Raw genomic sequence first — 10159 nt, 5'->3', positions numbered from 1 at the left:
ATTCCTCACTATACTGTAAGCTCTAAGAATAGGAACATTGTTTTTTGTCTTTCTTTTCGTTTTCTTTCCTTTTTTGTTCTTTGTTGTTGGACTCCTAGGTTGTAACTCAATGTGGGGTATAGAGTAGAAACTCAGTGAGTATTTGCTGAATAAATGAATGCTTAATGGGTCATTCCTGTCTTGCCCATCTTGGCCTGTTTCTGGAGGGCCAGTATCAGAAAGCTAGGGAACACATTTGCAATTTGTACCTGTGTTTACTCTTCTGTTCTAAGAATTTTTTTCTATAAATAATGACAGGTGATCTCATTAGGGGATGAATTCATCAGAGGATGGTGTCAGGCATAGGACTGATTTTGTTTAAACCTTAATAGGTGATCATTCCTGTTATTTGGTATAAAAAGAGGTATGGACAAGATGGTAGCTTGGAACTTCCAAATTCTTTACATTTGGGGACTTTCCTTAATTCTTTACATTTATTCTTTCATAAGAATTTATTTCATAAGAATGTATTTCAAATTTATTCTTTCAAAGAATAAATTCTTTCATTGAGAAGAAATTCATGCCAATTCATTCATGATAATTATCATTTGAATTCTGTAAATTGAATTTCCACTAAGATAGGCATGTTTGTATTTAAAAAGAAAAAAGCTACCATTATAATTCCTACCCAATTCTATAAAATTCAAACTTCAAAACTTTGATTCTTATCCATGCCTCTTATTTAGAGTTTTCTTCTCCCATTTAAAAGTATTCTAACGTTTCATTATTTATTCTAATTATATTGATAAAAACAGGTAGCCTGGATTCTAAATCATACTATTTGTAATATGGAATTTCAGCTACAGGACAAAACCCACTTTATTTTCCTCTTTCCTTTTTTTTGTTAGTAGAGGGTACTTGTTAATGGCACAAGTTTTCAAATGCAGTGGACAGGCTGGAGTCCTCATCCTGCCAATTATTAAGATGTGCAAGCAGAGGTACTTTGCTTCATCTCTCCAGGCCTCAGTTTCCTCATCTTTTTAAAGAATAAAGTGATATCTACTTCTTAGACTTGCTATGAAACAAATGAGACAACAGATGTAAAGGGATTAGCACATAATAAGCACAATAAATGATGTCATCATCATTATTTATTAGCTGTTAGTTGGAGAATATGTCCTTTTATTATCCTATTTAGTCCTCATAACAATACTATGATGTGACCAATGCTATCATCCCTATCTTACAGACACAGAAACTGAGGCCCAGAGAATTTAAGGAAACTTGCCTAATAATTATAAAATAATAATAATAGAAAAAAATTATAAAGTGTTTGCTATGTACGAGGCACCATTCTAAACTGTTTACATGTGAATTCATTTCCTCAATCCTAATAGGTATATCTTATCTTTATCCCCAATTTGCAGAACGAGACTGAGATCCAGAGCTATGAAGTAACTTGTTCAAGGTCACACGGCTCTTAAGTGGTAAAACTAGGATTCAAATCTGGGAAATCTGGTTTCAGAGAATGTGTGCTTAACCATATGTATACGCCTCTTTTGTGCTACTCTGGGGTGCTGTGCCTTGATAAAACAATGAATGAATACAGAATTGGAAGCTTGAGAAAAACACAAAAGCATATTTTGATTTTAAATATAGGAACAACAGGTAAATTCCTATCTATATTCTGGTACAATTCAGGGCATACAAAACAAAAGAAAACATTTAGCTGACCTACCTTCTTTTGGGTTCTCTGCAGTGCATTTTAGGATTTTTTTCCCCAGTTTTAGTGAAATATAGTTGAGAAATAAAATTGCATATCTTTAAAGTATACCACCTGATGATTTGACATGCATATACTTTGTGAAATGATTACCACAATCAGGTTAATTAACACATCCATCACCTCATCTTTGTGTGTGTGTGTGTGTGTGTGTGTGTGTGTGGTGAGAATGCTTAAGGTCTACTCTCCTAGCAAATTTCCAGTACACAGCACAGTATTATTAACTATTGTCATAATTCTGTACATTAGATCCCCAGAGCTGAAGGCTTGGATCCTTTGATCAGCATCTCCCCATTTTCCCTCTCCTTCTAGCCCCTAGTAACCACCACTCTACTCTCTGTTTCCAAGTTTGACTTTTTGTTGTTTGTTTTTAGATTCCACATATAAAATAGATCATACAGTATCTGCCTTTTTTTTAATTTTATTAAAAAATTTTTTTTGGCTGTGTTGGGTCTTTGTTGCTGCGTGTAGGCTTTTCTCTAGTTATGGTGAGAGGGGGCTACTCTTCGTCGCGGTGCGTGGGCCTCTCATTGCGGGAGAAGTGGAGAACCGGCTCTAGGAGTGCGGGCTTCAGTAGTTGTGGCATGCAGGCTCAGTAGCTTTGGCTTGTGTGCTCTAGAGCGCAGGCTCAGTAGTTGTGGCACATGGGCTTAGTTGCTCTGAGGCACGTGGGATCTTCCTGGACCAGGGCTTGAACCCATGTCCCCTGCATTGGCAGGCAGATTCTTAACCACTGCACCACCAGGGAAGTCCCTATTTGCCTTTTCTCTCTGGCTAATTTCACTTACCATAATGTCCACCAAATTCATCCATGTTGTTAAAAATGACAGGATTTCTTTCTTGCTTATTTCAGCTTTGCTATTGAGTTGTATAGACTCCTTATATATTTTGGATATTAACCCCTTATCAGATATATGATTTACAGATCTTTTTTTTACTATTCTGTAGGTTGCCTTTTCATTTTGTTGATGATTTCCTTTGCTGTGCAGAGCTTATTAGTTTGATGTAGTCCCATTTGCTTATTTTTGCTTTTGTTATATGTGCTTTTGGTGTCATATCCAAAAAATCATTGCCAAAACCGATGTCAAGAAGCTTTCCCCCTATGTTTTCTTATAGGAGTTTTATGGTTTCAGGGCTTACATTTTAGTCTTTATACCATTTCAGGTTAATTTTTGTGAGTGGTGTAGGGTAGGGGGTCCAGTTTCATTCTTTTGCGTGTGAATATCCAGTTTTCCCAGTAGCATTTACTGAAGAGACCATCTTTTCCCCATTGTGTGTTCTTGTGCCCTTGTCAAAGATTAGTTGACCATATTTGTGTGGGTTTGTATGTGGGCTCTCTATTCCGTTGCATTGGTCTATGTGTCTGTTTTGTGCCAGTACCATAATGTTTGATTACTATAGCTTTGTAATAGAGTTTGAAATCGGGAATTATGATGCCTCCAGATTTGTTCTTCCTTTCCAAGATTGGTTTGGCTCTTCAGGGTCTTCTGTGGATCCATATGAATTTTAGGATTGTGTTTTTCTCTTCCTGTGGAAAATGCCAATGGAATTTTGATAGGGATTGCACTGAATCTGTAGATCTCTTTGGGTAGTTTGGACATTTTAACAATATCAGTTCTTCCAGTCCATGAACTTAGGATATCTTTCCATTTACTTGTGTCATCCTCAGTTTATTTCATCAATGTCTTGTAGTTTTCAGTGTATAGGTCTTTCACCTCCTTGGTTAAATTCATTCTTAAGTAATTGTTTTTAATGCTACTGTAAATAGGATTGTTTTCATTTCTTTTTCTAATAGTTTGTTGTTAATAGAAGTGCAACTGATTTTTGTATATTGCAACTTTACTGAATTTGTTATTTCTAACAGGTTTTTGGTGGCGTCTTTGGGTTTTCTACGTATAACGTTATGTCATCTACAAACAGAGAAAAATTTACTACTTTATTTCCAATTTGGATGACATTTATTTCTTTTCCTTGTCTAATTGCACTGGATAGGACTTCTGGTACTATGTTGAATAGAAGTGGTGAGAGTGGACACCCTTATCTTGTTCCTGATCTTAGAAGAAAAGCTTTCACTTTTTCACCATTGAGTACAATGTTAGCTTTGGGCTTGTCATATATGGCCTTTATTATGTTGAGATATATTTCTTATGTATCTAATTTGTTAAGAGTTTTTATTATGAAAGGATGGGATGTTGAATTTTGTCGATTTATTTTTTTCTACATCTATTGAAATTATCGTGTTTTTATCCTTCATTCTGTTAATGTGGTGAGTCATATTTATTGATTTTTGTATGTTGAACCATCCTTGCACCCCAAGGATAAATCCAACTTGATCATGGTATATGATCCTTTTACAGTGCTGTTCAATTCTGCTTGCTAGTATTTTGTTGAGGATTTTTGCATCTATATTCATCAAGGATATTGGCCTGTAGTTTTCTTTTCTTGTAGTGTCCTTGTCTGGCTTCGGTATCAGGGTAATAACTGGCCTTGTAAAATGAATATGTAAGTACTCAAATTTTTTGGTAGAGTTTGAGAAGGATTGGTATTAATTCTTCTTTAAATGTTTGGTAGACTTCACCAGTAAAACCATCAGCTCCTGGACTTCTCTTTATTGGGAGATTTTCAATTACAGATTCAATCTCCTTGCTCATTATTAGTCTATTCAGTTTTCTGTGTCTTCATGATTCAGACTTGGTAGGCTGTGTATTTCTAGGAATTTGTCTGTTTCTTCTAGATTGTCCAATTTATTGATATACGGTTGTTCATAGTTGTGTCTTATGATCCTTTGTATTTCTGTGGTATTAGTTTTAATGTTTCCTCTTTCATTTCTGATTTTATTTATTCAAGTTTTCTCTTTTTTTACAGTTAGTCTAGTTAAAGGTTTGTCAGTTTTGTAAAAAAACAGCTCTCAGTTTCATTGATCTTTTCTATTATTTTTCTGGTCTTTATTTCATTTCTTTCTGTCTGATCTTTGTATTTCCTTCCTTCTGCTAACTTTTGGGCTTCATTTGTTTGAATTTTTCTAGTTCCTTGAGGTGTAATGTTAGGTTGTTTGAGATCTTTCTTTTTTCTTAATGTAGGCTTTTATTGCTATAAACATCCCTCTTTGAACTGTGTTGCTGCATTTCATTAGTTTTGGTATGTTGTGTTTCCATTTTCATTTGTTTCAAGGTATTTTTAATTTTCCTTTTGATTTCTTCTCTGATCCATTGGTTGTTCAGGAGTTTGTTGTTTAATTTCCACATATTTGTGAATTTTCAATTTTTCATCCTGTTACTGATTTCTATTTTCATGCCATTGTGGTCAGAAAAGATACTTGGTATGATTTCAGTCTTCTTAAGTTTGCTGAACTTGTTTTGTTGCCTAACATATTATCTATCCTAGACAATGTTCCTTGTGGGCTTGAGAAGAATGTGTATTCTGCTGCTGTTAGAATGTTCTATAAATGCCTGTTAGGTCCTTTGGTCTAAAGTATAGTTCAAGTGTGATGTTTCCTATTGATTTTTTGCATGGATGATCTATTCAGCATTGAAAATGGGGTACTGAATTCCCCTAATATTATTTTTTGCTTATTTTTCTCTTCAAATCATTTAGCATATACTTTATATATTTAGGTGCTCTAATGTTGGGTGCATATATACTTCAATTGTTATGTCTTTTTGATGAATTGACTCCTTTATCATTATATAATGACCTTCTTTGTCTTTTGTTAAAGTTTTTGACTTAAAGTCTATCTTGTCTGATACAAATATAGCTACCCCTTTTCTCTTTAGGATTCCATTTGCATGGAATTTCTTTTTCCATTCCTTCACTTTGAACATATGTGTGTCCTTAAAACTGAATTGAGTCTCTTGTAGGCAGCAGATAGTTGTGTCTTCTTGTTTTATCAGCCACTCCATGTCTTTTGATTGGAGAATTTAATTCATTTACATTTAAAGTAATTATCAATAGGTAAAGACTTACCATCTTGTTAATTGTTTTTTGGCTGTTCTCTAGTTCCTTTGTTGCTTTCTCTCTTGCTGATTTGCTTTGTGAATTGATGATTTTCCATAATGGTATGTTTTGATTGATTCATTCCTCTTTAATCTTTGTGTGTCTATTGTAAATTTTTGCTTTGTGGTTACTATGAAATTTACATAGAACATCTTATAGCTATAGCAGTCTATTTCAAGCTGATAACTTAACTTTGATCACATACAAAAACTCTACCTTTCCCCCCCCCACCCATTTCATGTTTTTGATGTCACAATTTACATCTTTTTATATTGTATATCCATTAACAAATAATTGTAGCTATAGTTATTTGTAATGCTTTTGTCCTTTAGCCTTTATACTGGAGTTGATTAACACAATACCATATTACAGTATCAGAGTATTCTGAATTTGACTATACAGTTACCTTGATCAGTATATCTTATATTTTTTTATCTACTTATGTTACTCATTAGTGTCCTTTCATTTAAACTTGAAGAATTCCTTTACCATTTCTTATAAGGCAGGTCTAGTGATGATGAACTCCATCAGCTTTTGATTGTCTGGGAAAGACGTTACCTCTCCCGTTGCGGAGCACAGGCTCCAGACGCGCAGGCCCAGCAGCCATGGCTCACGGGCGCAGCCGCTCCACGGCATGGGGGGTCTTCCCGGACCGGGGCACGAACCCGTGTCCCCTGAATCGGCAGGCGCACTCTCAACCACTGCGCCACCAGAGAAGCCCTCTCCTTCATTTTTGAAGCATAGCGTTACTGGGTAAAGTCTTCCTGGTTGGCAGTTTTTTTTCTCTTTCAGTGCTTTGAATATATTATCCCACTCTCTCCTGACCTGCAAGGCTTATGCTGAGAAATCTGCTAATAGCCTTATGGGGTCCTCTTGTATGCGAGGTTTTTTCTTTCTCTCTGTTGGTTTTAAAATTCTTTGTCTTTGACTTTAGCTCATTTTATTATCATCTGCTTGGAGAAGATCTTTTTGAGTTGACTCCTTTTGAGGACCCATGAGCTTCATGAACTTGGATGTCTGTATTTCTCCCCACCTTTGCAAAGTTCTCAGCCACCATTTCTTTAATTTTTCTATCTGTTTCTCCCTCTATTCTCCTTCTGGTACTCCATTAATTCATAGATTGTTTTTCTTGATGGTATCCCATAATTCACATAGGCTTTCTTCACTCTTTTTCATTCTCTTTTCTTTGTTCTCCTCTGTCTGGATAATTTCAAATGACCTGAATTGACTTCACAGCTTCTTTCTTCTGCTTGATCAAGTCTGCTGTTCATGCTCTCTGTTGCATTTTTCCTTTCATTCATTGTATTTCTCAGCTCCAGACTTTCTGTTTGGTTCTTTTTTATGATTTCTATATCTCTGTTAAAATTCTCATTTTGTTTCTGTATTGTTTTCCTGATTTCTTTGAATTGTATTTCTTTTTATCACTGAGCTTCCTGAAGACAACTATTTTCAATTCTTTGATTGGGCAAATTGCAGATCTCCATTTCTTTAAAGTTGGTTATTGGAAAAATATTGTGTTTATTTGGTAGTGTCATGTTTCCTTGTTTTTTCATGTTCCTTGAAGTCTTGTTTTGCTGTATTTGCATTTGAAGAAGCAGTCACTTCCTGCAGTCTCCACTGACTACCTTCAGGAGAGAAATACCTTCTGCCACCCCTGCTAAGTATTCTGAGGTTCTCTCAGAAATTTTCTATAGATATACATGCTCCACACTTCTTGTTCCCTCTTGGGGGAGGGGAATTCTTAATGATGGTATTCTTTCTCTTGATCCTGCAAAGGCTGGCTGAATGCTGACAGTGTTCCATTTGCCTTCCCCAGGGCAGAGCTGAATGCTCAAGTTCTTATGCTTTCTCCCAATCCTGTAGAATTGAGCCAGCTTTCTGCACATACTCACTAACTGTCTGCAAAGACTTGCACTTGTTGCCCTTGGGGGCATGAGCAGGGAGCTGGCCATGTAGACATGGTGGTGGTGGTGTGGGTGGGTGAGCTGTGCAGAGTGTTGAGGGTGTCTGTGGGCCAGTTGGGAGGATCCTCAAAAGAGGCATTCCCCCTTACTTGTGGTTGAGCCTCCTGATGGAGTCTGCATGGTGTTTAGTAGGATCCGCATCCCTTTCTGACCTCTAAGAGCTCTGGCTACTGTTTTTTTAGCCCCTCCCCTCCTCTCAGTTGTGCAGCGCATCTCAGTATTCTGGATGAGGCATGAACAGGACCAATGAGGTGGGCCTCTTTGGCTGCATCCTGTACAGCTGGGAAAGACAGGCACTCACTCATGTGCTCTCACTGACGTAGAAGGTCTCTCTTAGCACTGAGCTGTACCGCCTTGGGGCAGGGGGTTGACTTGGGTAAAGTGAAATTCTTCCTCTTACCTTCTTCAATGTGTCCAATCTCGGATTTTTTTTTCCTCCAACAGTGCGTTGGAACTTCTCTGTTGAACTTCTGAACGTCCACAAAGGCACTCTCATTTGTGGGTGGTTGTCAAAATCGGTGTTCCTTGGGAAGAAGACAGTCTCAAATTCCTCCATTTTGTTGTCACCACTCCCTGCATTTTATGTTTTGCAATGCAGATGGCACAAATATCTAAGCTTTTGGGAAGAAAATAATTTTAATGTCAATGCAATGGACAACTATGGATTCTGTGTGGTTTTGTTCGACGTAGACTGAGGTTTAGAAGCTTTGCTCCTTGGAATTACACTTGGAACTCTGCTGGAAAATGTTACTCTTCTCTTTTCTCTATAATATTGATATACCTGCCACATTCAAGTAAGACCCATGATTAATCTTAATGTGCAGGTGTTCCTAACTGAGGCTGGAGGTTTGAATTTGCTTCATTCTATGCAGTCTGTTTTAATTTTGATTAATTGCCATCAGGAATAATAACTCCTCAGGGCAGATCATTAGGAAGCTACAGAATTGATTATATTTAGCTACAGAATATGTAAAACCAGTCACCACCACTGAAATGATAATAGATACCCTTGATGTTGCAGTCACAAGGAATACTTAGGTCATTCCAACCGGATTTCAGAAACAAATTAAAATAGAATTGGAAATGCTTTTTCGTAAATAAGTTAGCTTTCAAATTTGCCTTTTTTTTCCTCAATAGGTTTCCTTAATTCTGACATGAAAATTAGCAACCTCAGCTGGTAGTCATGGTTGGTAGGAATAATATGCTTTAGGTATATGCTAGGAAATTTATCTCAGTACACATCTGCAGTAATTAATTGGGAGACTCATGAGCCCCTGCTGCATAAGAAAGGACCCAAGCTTACCTGCTATCCTCTACCTGAGACCACTGCCTTGGTGGAGAACTGAGTGCTTCACTTTGTGGCTAATGTACTAGCCTCCTAACTTCTTTACTTCTGGTGTAGTTTCTTCTTGGCACACTCACACCTGAGTCTTTGCTCTTTCCTAATTAGAGCACACCAACTCCTACCTTTGCACATGGCTCTCCTGGAACACTGTTAACCCCCTTTTCCATCTACCTATCTCTATTCATACTTAGGACTTCTCTGAAATGCCACCTACTCCAGGAAGCTTTGTTTGTTGCATCACTCCCCCCAGGTGGCTCTTCTATGTGTCCCATTGCACCTTGGACCGTTTCTACATAACTGCTGTCATATCTATTGTCACTAAGTGTCCAACTCCTCTGTCAGAGGAAAATTTGTCCTGTGTCTCTACAGCCCAAGTTCAGTGGGTCCTAACCCTTTTGGCCTCACACACGCCTTTGAGAACCTGATGAAAACTATAAACTTCCTCTCTAGACAAAGTAATCTAAATTCTGCAAATAATTTCAGGGGGTTCTGGGATACTCTAAATCCATCTGTGGGCCCTAGGAGTTCATGGACTCCAGGCTAAGAATCCCTGCACTAGCTCCTGGATACATCAAAATAGTTATAACTTAACAGATGCTTGTCACTGTTCCGAGAACTTCACATGATCTGCCCCATTTATTCCTTACAACAACCCTATGAGGTAACTACTATAATTATCCCCAATTTACAGATGAGAAAACTGAGGAACAGCACATAATTTGACCGAGGCTGTTCCTGAGTCTTCTCTTAACCGGGCTGTTCTGTTAACCATGGCACTACATCACCTCTCTGCCTCACTATGGTCCTGTTCATAAAAGGTACTGCGTGAATGTCTATTGAGTGACATCCTTCAGAGGATAAAGGAAAGTAATAGCGTTATACACCACAAACCATGAATAAGGTTAAAATCATGCAGAAAATAAGGAGGCTTAGCATTCAAATGGCTTGTACATGCTATGATCTTTTTCAGTGGAGTAAACAGCATAGGAGATAAGCTACATCTAACCTTCAGTTAGCTTTAAGGATAAGGGGTAGAAAGGCAAAGAACTTGCACTGAAGACTTAATACATGCCTGACATTGAGTTTGTACTTCCT

Source organism: Lipotes vexillifer, unplaced genomic scaffold, assembly GCF_000442215.2.
Source record: "Lipotes vexillifer unplaced genomic scaffold, Lipotes_vexillifer_v1.1 scaffold428, whole genome shotgun sequence".
Lineage (NCBI taxonomy): Eukaryota > Metazoa > Chordata > Mammalia > Artiodactyla > Lipotidae > Lipotes > Lipotes vexillifer.
This window is presented reverse-complemented; position numbering follows the sequence as displayed.